The sequence below is a fragment of the Suncus etruscus genome, chromosome 4, assembly GCF_024139225.1.
Source record: "Suncus etruscus isolate mSunEtr1 chromosome 4, mSunEtr1.pri.cur, whole genome shotgun sequence".
Lineage (NCBI taxonomy): Eukaryota > Metazoa > Chordata > Mammalia > Eulipotyphla > Soricidae > Suncus > Suncus etruscus.
In genome coordinates this window covers 122,547,768-122,565,057 of record NC_064851.1, presented here as the reverse complement: position 1 = coordinate 122,565,057, position 17,290 = coordinate 122,547,768, and the positions used below count along the sequence as shown (strand labels likewise).

General features: G+C 42.1%; 1 non-coding gene across 1 annotated transcript; it reads right to left on the bottom strand.

Moving 5' to 3' along the window:
• Positions 1–15,327: 15,327 nt before the first annotated feature.
• Positions 15,328–15,434, bottom strand: LOC126007319 (U6 spliceosomal RNA). Its single transcript, XR_007494901.1, has one exon. It is a non-coding gene; the product is annotated as a U6 spliceosomal RNA (small nuclear RNA).
• Between the last annotated feature and the right edge of the window lie 1,856 nt (positions 15,435–17,290).

Genomic DNA, 17,290 nt, shown 5'->3' with positions numbered 1-17,290 from the left:
GGATTTGAACCAACCACCTTTGGTCCTGGATCAGCTGCTTGTAAGGCAAATGCCGCTGTGCTATCTCTCCGGGCCCCCAAAGGTTATTCTTGAGCACAGAGATAGGAGTAACCCCTAAGTACAGCTGAGTGTGTTCTCAGCATCCATTCCTGTCTCACATCTCAAAGGAAAGGGTGGGGGGGGCAAGAGGCTGGCTACTCAATTAACGTTCCTCCCCTTTTCATTGGCTTGTTGCTCCAATACCATCCCTACATGATCCCTCTACTTCTATGAGTGTGACCAGATTGTTGTGGAGATGCATATGTGATCTAAAGATCTATCTATGGCCATGGAGGCCAGGAAAAGCAGAGTTGCCATCCATGCAGCTGACCCAAGTTTGATTCCATGGCGTCCCAGTTGGTCCCCCAATCCCTGTCAGCCAGAGACATGCCCAAAACTAATAACAAAAAAATTGAATTATATTTAAAGGATTTCTAAAAAAAAAAAAAAAAGGCAATTATAGAGTGATACTTGCCAGAGTATATGGAAATAAGGGAACTAGTTGATACCTGCAAGGGTTCTGAGAAAAGGAAACAAAAGAAATGGGACAGTTCAGTCTGAGACTGGGAAGTTGTTAGGTTAAGGAAGTTAGAGAGAGAGAGAGAGAGAGAGAGAGAGAGAGAGAGAGAGAGAGAGGAGTTTAGTGCCAGATTTGGCGTGATACCCTTTGGAACAATGGTCTTCATTCTCTAGCCAGCACTCTGATAACAAGACAGCTGTGAACTGTGACTGCAATGACAGCAACTTCCGGCCTATCCCAAGGCTTAACAAGCCCAGAACCAATGGAGCTTCCAGAAAATCATTTACAAGGCTCTAAACCAACCCATGCTCAACCATAGCCTAACCTCCCAGGACTCTGTTTAGGTTCCTCCTAGATAATGCTGCCCTTAGCAGCGGTTCTCAACTGGCTGGCCAAAGGTTCAGTGTGAGGGTCTAAGAATGCAGCACTATTTAGTTTGATGTGCCAGTGGAACTAGTGATCAAACTTAGGTCTGGTGCAACACAGGCATGCACCTAACTGCTGAACTATCCTCAATTGCTTCCCAGGTTTGGAAGAAGTATTTATTAAAGGAGGAAGTGTCAGTCTTGTATGCTGCAGGGGTGTGGGGTTAGGGACCACATCCTGGTAGTGCTCAGGGCTTCTAGCTCTGCTCAAGAGGGTCACTCCTATATGTACTCGAGAGGACCATGTGTCAAACCAGGATTTAAGCCAGGGTCAGCAGTACCTCTGGCAAGTGCCTTAACCCTCCTGTTATTTCCCTGATCCAGGAGGTATTCAGCCTATTTAATTATAGAGAGAGAAGATGAATAAAGATACAAAGCAATTGAAAATCAAAACCTCAAAACAGTATCATTTGCCTCTGATCCAAAGAATTCTACACTATCAAGTAGGCACTGCTGAGATTTTTTTTTTCCATTTTTAGAAATAGCATGAGTGGGGCCGGGTGGTGGCGCTGGAGGTAAGGTGCCTGCCTTACAAGCGCTAGCCAAGGAATGGACAGCGGTTCGATCCCCCGGCGTCCCATATGGTTCCCCCAAGCCAGGGGCGATTTCTGAGCACATAGCCAGGAGTAACCCCTGAGCGTCAAACGGGTGTGGCCCAAAAACCAAAAAAAAAAAAAACAAAAAAAGAAATAGCATGAGTGAGTTAGTTTCAGAATTCCAAGTTTTTAATGCTTTGGGAAGTAATTTGCATGTGAGTTTAAAAAGATGGTTAAACCCCAAATGGCCTCCTTCCCTAAGCCAAGGAGATGAACATGAGACATTCCATTCGCTTGAGGCCATTCTTTGAACAACTCAATTTTCTGAATTCATTAGGTTGTAAAAAAAAAAAAAAAAAAAACAAAAACAAAAAAAAAAAAAACCCTGTTATTCTAACTATGGACAGACAGACCCAGATAAAGGGTGAAAATAAGAACCCCATCATTCTGCCAAATTTCTTCTGAAAACAGACATAAAGCTTAGAGGAGGTTTGTGAGCAGGAGGCCAAGTCCTTGGCACTCAGGGTTATATTTCCAATGTCTTAGGACCACTGAGGGTTTGGACAGAGAATGGAGACAAAAACTGGTTTTTACCTAAAGGCATTTAGTGCCCACATCCTGAAATTCTCTCATGGCATTCCCAAAACCCAGAGGAGCTCAGCCAGGGCTCCTGGCCTGAGGGAAGGAGGCACTACCAGGCAGCTCTCCTCCTGTCCCCAGGGCAATCACAGCCAGCCGCCATGGTAACCCCTGCCTCTGCTACCACTGCCAACCCTGTTCAAATCTCAGTCACATTTGTACTCCTGGAAAAGGTTGGTCTCCGTTAGGCAGTTTTCCCTAGAGTCTTCTTTCTAGGGATCTACTACAAGTATATAAAACACTGGGTTAAGCCGCTGAGGCCAGCCAAGAGGCCCAGGAAAGATGTACCTGAGTCCTCTTGCAGATACGAGAACAGGCGAGGATGGGGGCTTCTGGCCTCTCCCTCACACACCATCCCCTACTGGAGTTGGGTCTCACTGTCCCTACTGTGTACACAAATGAGGGTTTTTACAGAGGTTTCTTTCTGCAGCCACACTAACAACAGGTGCAGAGTTGCTGAAAATAGTGCCTGAAAGGAAGGAAGTGGCTCGGCCTAATGGCAGGTTTTAACAAAAATGTTAAGCTGGCTGAGAACTTGGGTCATGGAAAGGATCAAGATGTAGGATGTTTCTTGTACAACGGCTCTGAAAAAGGCTTGGCTTTTTTTTTTTTTTTCCCCTGACATCCTTTGACCAATTTCTTGAAACAAAAGTAGCATCTGTGCTTTCGCTTCTCTGAACAAACTGCCCTTTGGAGGTTTGGCCAGTTTCTCAGCACAGACAGGCTGCTGGCTCTGTGGAAAGGATTGTGCTGAGGTGGTGGAGCTACTGCGGGGTCAGTCCCAAGCACATGGCTTTTGCAAAGCAGCCGCCTTCAGCACTGCAGCAGCCTGGGTCACCAAAAAATGCAACTGTTTTCACAGGTGCAAAAATAATAGTCCAGGATGATAGCATCTCGAGGTTTCGGTTTTGGTTGAGAAGAGTGTAAAAATATAAACACTCCAACATCTATCCACATGAATCATCAGGAAAGAGAAGAGCCAAGATGTTCCGTAACCAGAAACTTTGGGTCATAAAATTGAGACTGTTTTTATTTTGCAAATCCTCTCCAATGCCCCAGTGCCAAGTATCTGTGAAAGTAAAGTCCACACAGTCAACTTGCATGTAAGGCCTGAAGTTGTGGGATAGAGGCTATTAGCCAGTCAGAGGGATGAGATTTTTAGAGTAGTGAATGTTGGGAGTTTTTGTTTCCCAGAATTAACAGAATAAATATTCTCCAGAAGGATCCTCCTTCTATCTTCCCCATAAACTTATGAACATAGATTTTTCTCTTGCAATCTCTACAGCATCTAAGGCTGCTGGTGTAGCAATTTTTGTTGTTGTTTTGTTTTGTGAGCCACACTGGCAATGGTCAGGTGTTGCTCCTGACCCTACTACACTAAGGAATTACTGCTAACAGTGCTCTGGGGACCATATGGGATGCCAGAGATCGAACACCAGGTCAGCTGTGTGCAAGGCAAGTGTCTTCCCCTTTGTACTATTATTCCAGCCTTTTTTAACAGCTTTTCTCTGGGAAGCTCTTGTATCTTAGGAAATGCAAAAGATATTTTGCCCTAACATAGGAAACAGGTAAATACAAATTTTAGTAAAAATGTCAAAAATCGGGCCCGGAGAGATAGTACAGCGGTGTTTGCCTTGCAAGCAGCTGATCCAGAACCAAAGGTGGTTGGTTCGAATCCCAGTGTCCCATATGGTCCCCCGTGCCTGCCAGGAGCTATTTCTGAGCAGACAGCCAGGAGTAACCCTTGAGCATCGCCGGGTGTGGCCCAAAAAAACAAAAACAAAAACAAACAAAAAAAAGTCAAAAATTAGAGTTCCAAACCAGGAATTGTTTTGAACACAGGCCTTGGGGGGGGGGGGGAAGAAGGGTGATGCTACATAGCTGATTCTGATAGATTTGAATCAACAAACTTGAAAATTGTGAACTTGAGTTACAATAGTGTAATTCCAAATAGCTTTCTCACTGTGACTTTAATTAGGATAACCGGTGTTCTTGGTTTTCCCACAACTAAAAGAGTTTCCAGAACATGGACATAAATACTAAGACTTGGAAAGTTTCAGGTACAGTGTGGAGGACTTGGTCCCCCTATATTTAATGATGAACTCCAGAGAACAAATGCCATTTTAGGTTCTTTTACGATTCTCTCTATACAGGTGAAAGCTTCATGAGAAGGTATTATTAAGGGTAAGGTTTAAATTGTTGAAATGTTCTCCTTTGTTGTTTTATGTTTGTTTGGGCTATACCATGTGATGCTCAGGTCTTATTCCTGACACTCTGCTCCCAGGGATCAGTGCACAGGGGGACATAGTAATGCTGGGGATTGAACCCCAGGTAGATTACATGTAAGGTAAGTGCACTACGCCCTGTACTATCTCTCTGGCCCTGTAATGTTCTAAGACAAGTAGATTTATTATTTATTATCTTAAGCCTATTAAAACTCTTATGGTTTCCTGTTACTGTTCTAAGTGTTCATTGAACAAACAAAGGCAAGTTCTAATAGGATGAACATTCAGCCAGTGACTCAGCAAATCTTTGATTGTATCTTCTAAACAAGAGACAAATAAAGCCATGTAAGGGAGAGAAGGAGTAAGGGACGTAGCTGGAGCACTCACCTGAGAGCGTTAAGGATCCATGAAAGGGTTGGAAGTTGCAAAGACCAGAAGTTAGTGGAAAGGAAGGAAAAGTGGGTCTGAGCAAGATTTACTGTGGGAAACAGAAGCTGCTCTATTTTTAGTGGCCAGGCTTTGAGTAGAGAGAAGCAGGTGCTGGCAACATTGAAGGGAAGGCAGGAGGAGCTGAGTTGAGAGCTGCCTCTACCTCTGCCTCCTGAGGAAGGCCCAGAGATAGGATAAAGGCCCAGGAGTACTTATCTGGAGAATGGGCTGCTTTGGCCAAAATCCACGTTAAGAAGGTGCTGGCATGGTCCTCTTTCTCCCTCTCCTCATGCACTCTCTACCAATTAAATTAGTGATTAAGCATTGAGAATGTCTCTTGAAATTCCCAATGTCTCTACTATCACATTTGATAATGTGCCAATTCTGCGAGAGGTGACAATTGACCATCCAGTCTGATACAAGTGTGTATAATTATTTGAATACAAATTAATGGAAATCTGGCTCTAAGAAAAGAAACAGAATTGGGTCTAGAGTAAAGGAAGACATGCTAGCAGGAGGCGGGATTTGGTGTGGAGTGTCCAGACACTTCAAAGAAATCACTCTGCCAAGAATACTAGAGGAAGTTTAAAAAAAAAATTAAGGGAGGGCCTGGAAAGATAGCACAGTGGTAGGATGTTTGCCTTGCCCGTGTCCAACCCAGGAGGGACCCGGTTAAATCCCCAGCATCCCATATGATCTCCCCAGCCTAGTTTAGTTTAGTTTTAGTTTGTTGATGGCATTGAGAAAATAGCTCCTTATCTTGAAAAGCAATTTTCTTGTATATAAATTTGACAGATTTACATCTTGCAAGAAGTAAATACAATTGTGCTGGCAGGGTATGCAGCATATTGAAGACATGCCGTGTATAATCAGTATACACAACAGCTAAAATTTGTATTTTGGAAGGCTGGCCAATCCTAGGTCACTCATCCTTTCTCATCAATTTAAGAATTCACCAGCCAGGGGCCAGAAAGATAGCACAGCGGTAAGGTGTTTGCCTTGCATGCAAGGTTCAATTCCTGGCACCCCATATGGTCTCCCCAGCTTACCAGGGGTGATTTCTAAGTGCGGAGCCAGGAGAGACCCCTGAGCGCCGCTGGGTGTGGCCCAGAAACCAATTCATTAATTAATAAATAAAGTTTAAAAAATCACCAACTGAGGGTCCTAGAGTTCAAGCATATGACCTTAGTTTTATTTGTTTGCGGGGATGGGGGTTGTTGATGATGAGAATGGGACCAGCATCAGCCCTGTGCAAGGCAAGTACCTTACGTACTATACCATCTTACTGATCTGTGACCCGAATTTGATATAGCTAAATCCCCCTTAGCTCTAGTTTGGCCTTTATTGAGCAGACCTCATTTTACTAGTGAGAAAGCTGAAAAGGAGCTGAAAAGGACTATATGTTTTTGGGTCACACCTGGCAGCGCTCAGGGGTTACTCCTGGCTCTACACTCAGAAATCACTCCTGGCAGGCTCAGGGGACCATATGGGATGCCAGGATTCGAACCACCGTCCTTCTGCATGCAAGGCAAATGCCTTACCTCCATGCTATTTCTCCGGCCCCTTAATATTATTTTTTAACAAAACATTTAAAGGCCATATAAAACCACTAGGGAGGGAGAGAAAATGAACCTTTTCTTTGTAAGTGGTTCCAATTTGCTTCATTTGGGCTTTTTGGTATTTTTTTGTTTGTTTTTGGGGTTTTTTTGTGGTTTTTGGGTCACACCCGGCAGTGCTCAGGGGTTATTCCTGGCTCCACGCTCAGAAATTGCTCCTGGCAGGTACGGGGGACCATATGGGACTCGAACCGATGACCTCCTGCATGAAAGGCAAATGCCTTACCTCCATGCTATCTCTCCGGCCCCGAGCTTTTTGTTTTGTTTTGGAGAAGGCACATCTGACTGTGCTTGGGGATCACTCCTGAAAGACTTGGGTTTTGTTTTTTTTTTTTTTGTGGGGGATGTCACACCCAGCAGGGCTCAGGGGTTACTCCTGGTTCTGCACTCAGAAGTTGCTCCTTTGAGACTTGAGGGACCATATGAGATGACGGGAATTATCCTGTGTTCATCCTGTGTTGATCATGTGCAAGGCAAACACCCTACCACTGTGCTCTCCAGCCCCTCCTGGCAGACTTGGGGGACCTTGAGTGCTGGGGATCAAACTTAGATTAGCCATGTGCAAGGCCTACCATACCCTACTACCATCTGTACTCTTCCTGCTCTACTTTTTTTCCACATTGTTTCATTTCCATACTGTTTTATTCTGAATGAGCAAAATAATTTCCATTAAAGACCAATTGGCACTATAATTCCCACCAGATTCATGGGTTGAAGAGCATTCTGACTCAGAAACTTTGAAACTGAGAATATTTCAACATGCTTTTAGAAAAGACAATTAATTGTTTCTTTCAAAAAAATAATGAAAAAATTTAAAAAAAAGGCAAACCAAAAAAATAATGGGTTTAAGGAGTAACTGATATATAGTGTTTATTAGGTTCAGGTGCCAGACCTGAAAATTGTTGTTGGGTCTACTGTGAAACTTAGGTAGGATTGACTGCTCTATGGGTCTGTTGTGAAGGGACTGACTGCCATGGTGAGTCCAGCAGCTTCCTTGACTACAAACAGTCCCAATATTTGGTTTCTCTCACAGTGAGTTGTGCCTTCTGGATCTATGCTCCACATGTTCTAAAATTTTCACCTAATTCATAGACAAGGGGTACTAAAAAGCTTGTGTAACAGTGGGGGGGGGGCTCCTACCTGCCATCTCTGTCTCTGTCTCTCTCTGTCTCTCTCTCTGTTTCTCTGTCTCTGTCTCTCTGTCTCTCTCTGTCTCTTTCTGTCTCTCTCTGTTTCTCTGTCTCTCTGTCTCTCTCTGTCTCTCTGTCTCTGTCTCTGTCTCTCTGTCTCTGTCTCTGTCTCTGTCTCTCTCTCTCTCTCTCTCTCTCTCTCTCTCTCTCTCTCTCTCTCTCCTCAGATTTGGCCATAACACTTTGAAAGGGACAGTTGCTTGAGCCCCAAAAGACACTGGCTGCCCTCAAAGACTGTGGGGAGTCTGGAGAGAGAATGACTGAGGGTGCATATACTGCCTTTGCAGGAGCAGAGATTTGGAGTAACTCCATTTGCAGACCAGGCAATTGACTCCTTGAAAGCCAGGAATATTTTTCCTGGGTAGCAAACGCAAAATGCTTATAGGTAAAACAGGAAGGGAGGAGCGTTGCTGTGTGAGGACTTGTAACCACAATCCAAAGGATGTTTGCTTTATAACTTTATTAAAAAGGGAGAAACCAAAAAACATTCATAGCTAAAATGAATGCACAGAATGCAAAATTCTTTTATGGGATTAATTTTCAATTCCTTTCGAGGTGTGAGTTGCTGTTTCCAATAGCCAGATGGTCACACTCATTCAAAAAGGTCTCAGGCCCTAGAGAAGATATGCTTTATAGCTTGGCCATAAGGGTAAGAGTTTGCCAGTGAGCCTAGAAAGTGAAGTCTGGTCTGATCTAAAAGGAATTAGACTAATGGGAGCTCAGGCAGGATGTTTAAAATACATATAACTATTATCTTCCTTCTTTTTAGATTCATTTCCCACTGAAAATCTGACTTGGCTCTTTTCTCCAGGAAGAAGGAGTTGGGAAGACAGAAAGAGTAAACACAACTTTTTAACTGGTGAGCACAGTTTCAGATTTGTAGGCTAAATAGAAATCCCAAGGCTTTTTGAGGTTTTACAAGTGCCATAGCTATTTTAGTTTGATACTCACTTGCCTTTTTCATATGTTGACATTTATAAAATTGTCATGAAAAAAAAAAAGAAAAGAAAATTGACATGCAAGACAACATAGTTTTGATCTTCATAACTGCTGGGAGCAAACCCTGAGCACAGAGCCAGTTGTAACCCTTGGATGCTTCCAAGTATGCCCCTGCCCCAAAAAATAACCCTCAAAAAACAAAAAACCCGGGGCCGGGAAGGTGGCGCTAGAGGTAAGGTGTCTGCCTTACAAGCGCTAGCCAAGGAACGGACCGCGGTTCGATCCCCCGGCGTCCCATATGGTCCCCCCAAGCCAGGGGCGATTTCTGAGCACATAGCCAGGAGTAACCCCTGAGCGTCAAACGGGTGTGGCCCAAAAACAAAAAAACAAAACAAAACAAAACAAAAAAAAAACCCATGCACACACATTTGTAAAATTGGAATTTGAATGCATTTGACAACAATTAGGTTCAGAGACTGAAGAGACATTAGAGGCTTTAAGGCTCTTGCTTTGCACATGGATAACTAGTTCTATCCCTGGCACATCAGAATCAGAAATCCCCCAGGAGTGACTCCTGAGCATACGAAGAGAAGTGAGCCCTGAGTACTTCTGGGTGTGGCTCAAAAACAAAATAAAACAAAAATTCAGGTTTCACAGAGGGAAAAATGTTTATTTTTGTGCACACAACTAATAGAAACAAAAAAAATCTCCAGGACACAGTTAGATTTGGACACTAATATAATATTCTAGCAACAGGACAATTCATTTCTGGAGAAGAAACAAGACAAAAGAAAAGAGCTTCAAGCTTCTGGGTTTTGGCAAATTATGGAAAGATATATATATATATATATATATATATATATATATATATATATATATATATATATATATATATATATATATAAATTATGGAAAGTGGGAGAAACTTGGGAGAAGATAAGGTTTCTTTCTCAGCACTGTATTTGTACAAACACATCTTGGCATGGACCATAGTCTTTAGGGCATAAAATGCCTACAGGAAAGGTTATACAAAACTGCCCCCTCATTTCTTAGAAACTTCTGTTCTTAGAAATGTGTCAGGACGCCTTCTCTGGATATGTTAGTTCTTAGTAACCTTCAACATAAAAGGATTCTTATGTCCAAGTAGCATATTCTGGTATCTTTCAAGGATCCTTTTTTTTTTTTCCCAGCATGAGGTGTTACCTAAAATGCCTTAAATATTTGTGTTCTAGTTTGTGTATGAATGTAAGTTTTCATTTCATGTGAGTACAAATCTAAGGGGGGAAATTAGGGGCATATTCTTGGAGCTCAAAAAAAAAGTGACTTTTAGGGTGGGGATGTAGCAGTGTAAAAGATAGTCTTTGCATGAAGCTCTGGGTTTAAATAAAGCAATAAGAACTTTGGATGATGGGGCCGGGCAGTGGCGCTAGAGGTAAGGTGCCTGCCTTGCCTGCGCTAGCCTAGGACGCACTGCGGTTCGATCCCCCAGTGTCCCATATGGTCCCCCAAGCCAGGAGCAACTTCTGAGCGCATAGCCAGGAGTAACCCCTGAGCGTCACCGGGTGTGGCCCAAAAAAACGAAAAAAAAAAAAAAAAAAAAAAAAGAACTTTGGATGAAAAAAAAAAGGATAGAACAGCAGCATTTGCCTTGCAAACAGCCGATCCAGGACCAAAGGTGGTTGGTTCGAATCCCGGTGTCCCATATGGTCCCCCGTGCCTGCCAGGAGCTATTTCTGAGCAGACAGCCAGGAGCACCGCCGGGTGTGACCCCCTCCCCAAGAAAAAAAGAACTTTGGATGGGTGAAAAAAAATGTAATACTTCACATAGTACTTGGTAGATTAAAACAATTGACCTGAGAACAATATAAAGTAAGGATTATATCAGTCAAATAAAGTCTTTAATCTTTGAGTATATATGTATGTAAAACCATATTCTTAAGATTCTGGGAAGGAACAGTAACTGGCTAAGTGACACTGTTCTTTGCCATGTGAGCAGCTGTATAACTGTAGTTGCAATGTGTACTCTGATTCTGAGAAGGAATCCTGTCACTGGAAGCAGAATCTAGGGTTTGGTTCTAGAATCTAGGCACCTGTCTATCTGGTCTCACAACACAGGGATCATCCAAGTGATCAACCTAAGTTTTCATATTCAAACTTCTGTCTTGCATTAATACAAAATGGCTTCCTGCCAAAAAAAAAAAGCCACCCCACATCAATGCAGCCCTTCAACTCAGCTTTAGCTCCTGTTCCCCAGGAAACAGTGCTCTGCCTTTAAGGAGATGGTCACCTGCCAGCCAATCGGGCCCTGAGGTGCAGCTGCCTCTTCTAAGGCTCTGTTTTTCACACAGAATCTCTCAGGTAGAGAGTTCCTCTGCTCCAAATCCTCCCATCTATGGATTGTTTGCTCTTGATGTCAAAGACATCAAACTCACTATAAGATTTATTTATTTGTATTGTTTGTCATTGGGGAAAATCACTTGTCTCTGTCTGTAGCATGGACATAAGACTTCTTTTCTCTAGAAGAAGCCCATAAGGCATTGTTGAAATTAATTTTAAAAAATAGTTGTTTATTTTTAGAAAAAAAATGAGTCTGGGGCCGGCGAGGTGGTGCTAGAGGTAAGGTGTCTGCCTGCGAGTGCTAGCCAAGGAAAGATCTCGACTGTGGTTCGATCCCCCGGCGTTCCATATGGTCCCCCCAAGCCAGGGGCAATTTCTGAGCGCTTAGCCAGGAGTACCCCTGATCATCAAACGGGTGTGGCCTGAAAAAAAAAAACAAAAAACAAAAAAAAAAAGAAAAGAATGAGTCTTATGACCTTAACAATCAAAAATAGATTTATCTTGAGGTTGGAGATATAGTATAATGAGTGGGGAAGTTGCTTTCTATGCAACCCAGGTTTGATCTCCAGCACCTCATGTAGTCCCCTGAGCTTGCTCAGAGTTAGTGCTGAGTATTTCTAGGTGTGGCCCCAAAAAACAACAAACAAAAAATGGAAACATGGCCTATATTTCTTGGTACCTGTAAGTTCCTAAAGCCTTAGTTGAAAATAAAATATGATAACACACATATGTATTTTATTATTGTTCTTTTTTGTTTGGGGGGCCACATAAGGTGATGCTCAGGGGATACTTCTGGCTCTGTACTCAGAAGTTACTCCTGGCAGATTTGGGGAACAAAATGGGATGCTCAGGATTGAACCTAAGTCAGCAGCATGCAAGGCAAATGCATGATCTTATCGTTCAGGCCCTACATATACGCTTTACATGGAGAGCATTTTCAGTTTAAACAAATCTATGGTGTTGATGCCTGATGTATTTATCATTGTATGAAGAAACTTAATGGCAAGATCCTTCACATAACCCCATCCCAGTACTCTGACCACAAAAATCTATGGATATTTCTTTTTTTGGAGGGATAAAAACTAGGAAGACTACACCTAGTTCAGAGACTAGTCTGGCTCAGAAGTGGCACCAGCGGATCCTGAGTGACAGTACAATAAGTAAGGCATTTAATCTTGCATGCAGCCAACCCAGGTTTGATCCCTGGCAACATGTATGTTCCCCGGAGTATCTATCTCCAGGAGTGATACCTGAGTAGAAGCCAGGAGTATGCCTTGAACACTGGCAGGTATAGCCCCCAAACCAAAATCAAACAGAAGTGGTACCAGGTGGTGCTCAGAGAATCATATGCAATGATTTAATCACACAATCATCTCTGTATCCTCGCTAACAAGAAGGCAGATGGTTGACTCAATATCAGCCATACCCAGAAGTACTCCTTGACATTATTCAAAGCAAGATTCAGGAAGGAAAGTTAATTTAAAATGATCCCCCAAGTTTCTGAATTATTGTGAAAAATAAGAAAACCAGAGATCTCCTCTAGTGTCCTTTCATTCCAGTTTAAGGGTGCTAACAAAAGAACATGTGTGTATAATTTTACCCCATGAGAAGCCTGGGTTCAATCTCCAGCATTTTGTGGTCCCCTGAGCACCCTTGGAGAGACCCACACACACTGAGCTGGTAGTACCCCTTGAACACTAACAGCAAACAAACAAATCCCCAACAAAGATTGAAGCCTTGGGCTTCTTTTTGTTATATCTGTCTAAGCCACTAAATTCAGCACAACCATTAACATAGGACCCAAACTGTCGGGAATGAGAGGGAATCTGTGGTAACCTGTAGAGGGACAAGGGGTGGTAGAATTGGTGGGGGGTGCAGAGAGATAGAATGGAGGTAAGGCATTTGCCTTGCATGCTAAAGGACGGCAGTTTGAATCCCAGCATCCCATATGGTCCCTGAGCCTGCCAGGAGCAATTTCTGAGCGTAGAGCCAGGAGTAAGCCCTGAGTGCTGTCAGGTATGACCCAAAAACCAAAAAAAAAAAAAAAAAAAAAATAGAGGGGAACAATACATGCCTGATAACCTATTGCCAAGAACTATGTAAATCAAGATTTCTAAATTAAAAAAATTCACATTTAGGCTGGAACAATATGACAGTGGATAAGACTCTAGCCTTGCATATGGGCCAACTCATTTTCAATTCCTAAGAGCAAACCTAGGTGTAACTTTTGAGCATTGTCAGGTATAAACCAACAGAATATTTAAAAATAAAATAACTGGAAAGATAAAATAACTAGAAAGATAAAATGACAGGGTAGGAGATCCAAAAGTGGCCTCTTCTTCCCCCCCAGCATCCTAAACCTTGGAAACTTGACAGTAAACATGACTAATGGGGATTTGCAGGTATGACAGTAAAGCTCAGAGATACTTTTTCCCTTCCTGGTGTGTAAAAGGGTGCACATAATTTGATTGAAGAGTTCTGTGATATTAAAAAAGGGGAAGATAGATGCAAGAGACTCAGTGTTACAATGTGAAGCAAGACTTGTCCAGTCCATCAAATTTTTTCCAAGTGTTTATGCATTGCTAAAGGTCCTATGATGAAGGTCCTGTTCTTCCTGTTACAAAAACTAAGAATGAAAGCTATGAAAATGAGCCAAAGCTTCTCAACGCTTACCCAAGGAATACTTTGACAGGCCAAAGGTTGAGTCACTTAATTTTGCTTAATATACATTTTGATATAAATCATGATTTAGATTTAATAGTGGACACATATACAACTAAGTTCAAGTATCCTACAGATAATTCAGAAACCATAGAAAATACCTAAAAGACTTCTGAAACTTCGAAAATTTATCTTCCATATGGAAACTGTTATAAATCCAAAAATATTATAGAAAAGCGATGGTATATGTAGGCCACTTAATAAGTATCTTGACTGGCTGGCCTCCTATTGCATATATTTATGAATAACTTATCTATTAAAATAGATCCAGTTTGAAGTCATGCTTTGAGACCTGTTCTTCCCAAAGAAGTATTAAAAGTGTCACATCAAAAGAAAAATAAAAACCATATGATCAGATCAATAGATGCAGAGAAAGCATTCAACACCCCCTTTTTTGATTTTTGGGTCACACCCAGTGGTTTTTAGGGGTTACTCCTGGCTCTGCACTCAAAAATAGTTCCAGATTGGGGCCCGAGAGTTAGCATGGAGGTTTGCCTTGCATGGAGAAGGATGGTGGTTCGAATTCCAGCATCCCATATGGTCCCCCGAGCCAGCCAGGTGCAATTTCTGAGCATAGAGCCAGGAGTAACCCCAAGCATTATTGGGTGTGACCCCCGCCCAAAAAATAGCTCCAGGCAGTCATGGGGACCGTATGGGTTGCTGGGATTTGAACCACCATCTGTCCTAGCTCAGCTGCAAGCAAGGCAAATGCCCTGCCACTCTGCTATCTCTCTGGCCCCCCTATACCCATTCTTTTTCTGGGGTCACACTCAGCAGCACTCAGGGGTTACTCCTGACTCTATACTCAGAAATCGCTCCTGGCAAGCATGGGGGACCATAAGGGATACCAGGATTCGAACTGTCCTGGATCAGCTGTGTGCAAGGCAAACACCCTATTGCTATGCTATCCCTTCAGCAACTCTCATTAAGGGGCCAGAGAGGTGGCACAGTGGTAGGGCTTTTGCCTTGCCTGCAGCTGACATAGGATTGACCTTGGTTTGATCCCCTGGCATCCCATATGGTCCCCCAAGCCAGGAGCGATTTCTGAGTGCATAGCCAGGAGTAACCCCTGAGTGTCACCGGATGTGACCCACCCCAAAAAAATGTATCATCAAGATGGGAATGGAAGAAACTTTTCTCAGTATAGTCAAGGCCGTCTACCACAAGCCAATGGCAAATATTATTCTCAATGGAGATGAACTAAAAGCCTTTCCTCTGATACAAGACAAGACTGCCCTTTCTCATCACTCCTATTCAACATAGTACTAAAAGTACTTGCCATAGCTATTAGGCAAGAAAAAGATATCAAGGGCATACAGATAGGAAAGAGAAATCAAGCTCTCACTTTTTGCAGATAATATGATTCTTTATTTAGAAAACCTTAGACTCTACAAAAAAAGTTCTATAAACAATAGATTTATATAGCAAAGTGGCAGGCTACAAAATTAGCATGCAAAAATCAATGGCCTTTTTGTACACCAATAATGATAGAGAAAAAAATGGACATTTAAAAAAATCCCATTCACATTAGTATCACACAATATCAAATATCTTAGAGTCAACTTAACTAAAAAGGTGAAGGACCTGTACAAAGAAAACTAAAACACCCGCTTCAAGAAATAAAAGAGGACCCACAGAAATGGAGACACATACCCTGCTCGTGGATTGGAAGGATTAACATCATTAAAATGGCAATACTCCCCAAAGCATTTTTAATATGAAACGCTTCACAAATTTGCATGTCATCCTTGTGCAGGGGACATGCTAATCATCTCTGTATCGTTCCAATTTTAGTATACATGCTACTGAAGTGAGCACAGCATTGTACAGATTCAATGCAATCCCTCTCAGGATACCCATGCCATTCTTCAAAGAAGTGGATCAAACACTTCTGAAATTCGTTTGGAACAGTAAACACCTGTGAATAGCTAGAGAAACTCTTGAGAAAAGGAATATGGGAAGCATCTTTTTCCCCAATTTTAAATTGTATTACAAATCTATAGTCATTAAAACAGAATGGTATTAGAATAAAGATAGACCCTCAGTTTAGTGAAATAGACTTGAGTATTCAGAGAATGTTCCCCAAACATATAATCATTTAATTTTTGATAAAGGGGCAATAAAAGCAAAATGGATCAAGGAAAGCCTCTTCAACAAGTAGTGTTGGCACAACTGGCCAGCCACTTACAAAAAAGCGAACTCAGACCTCCATCTAACACCATGCACAAATGTCAAATCCAAATGGATTAAATACCTTGATGTCAGACCCAAAACCATAAGCACTCCATGACATTGAGACCAAGAAGGAAACAGCACTCTCCAAACAAGTGGAAGCAGAGATAAACAGATGGGACTATATTAAGCTGAGTAGCTTCTAAACCTTAATGGAAATAGTACCTAGGATACAAAAGCCACAGAATGGGAGAAACTATTCACCCAATACCCATCAGAAAAGGGGCTAATATAGAAAGTATAGAACTGACAGAACTTAACAAGAAAAAAACATCTAACCCCATAAAAAATGGGAGAAAAGAAATGAACCGACACTTTCTCAAAGAAAAATTACAAATGGCCAAAATAAACATGAAAAAATGCTTCACATCACTAATCATCAAGGACATGCAAATCAAAACGACTATGTGGTACCATCTCATGTAACAGAGATTGGCACACATCACAAAGAACAAGAATAATCAGTGCTGTCAGGGATATGGAGAGAAAAGAACTATCATTCACTGTTGGTGGAAATGCCATCTAGTCCAGCTTTTATGGAAAACAATATGAATATTTCTCAAAAAACTAGAAATTGAGCTCCCATATTATCCAGCTATACCACTCCTATGAATATACCCTAGAAATACAAAAATACAATTCAAAAATCCCTTTCTCGCACCAATATTTATTGCAGTGCTATTTATAGTAGCCAGACTGTGGAAACAACCAAGATGCCCTTCAACAGATGATTGACTAAAGAAACTGTGGTACATATACACAATGGAATATTATGCAGCTGTCAGGAGAGATGAAGTCATGAAATTTTCCTATACATGGATGAACATGGAATCTATTATGCTGAGTGAAATAAGTCAGAGGGAGAGAGATAGACACAGAATAGTCTCACTCATCTATGAGTTTTAAGAAAAGAAATGGGGCCGGTGAGTTGATGCTAGAGATAAGGTGTCTGCCTTGCAAGCGCTAGCCAAGGAAGGAATGCAATCGGGTTCAATCACCCGGCGTCCCATCTGGTCCGCCCAAGCCAGGGGCAATTTCTGAGCGCTTAGGCAGGAGTAACCCCTGAGCTTCAAACGGGTGTGACCAAAAAAAAAAAAACAAAAAAAGAAAAAAAAGAAGACATTATTGTAATAATGCCCAGAGACAATAGAGATGAAGGCTGGAAGGCCGGCTCATGATATGAAGCTCACCACGTAGAGTGGTGAGTGCAGTTAGAGAAATAACTACACTGACAACTATGGTGACAATGTCAATGAGTGAGAGATGTGGAATGCCTGTCTCAAATATAGGTGGGGAGAGGGGAGGAGGGAGATTGGGGACATTGGTAATGGAAATGTTGCAGTGGTGAAGGGTGGTGTTCATTTTATGACTGAAACCCAACTACAATCATGTTTGTAATCAAGGTGCTTAAATAAAGATAATAAAAAATACTGAATACTCAA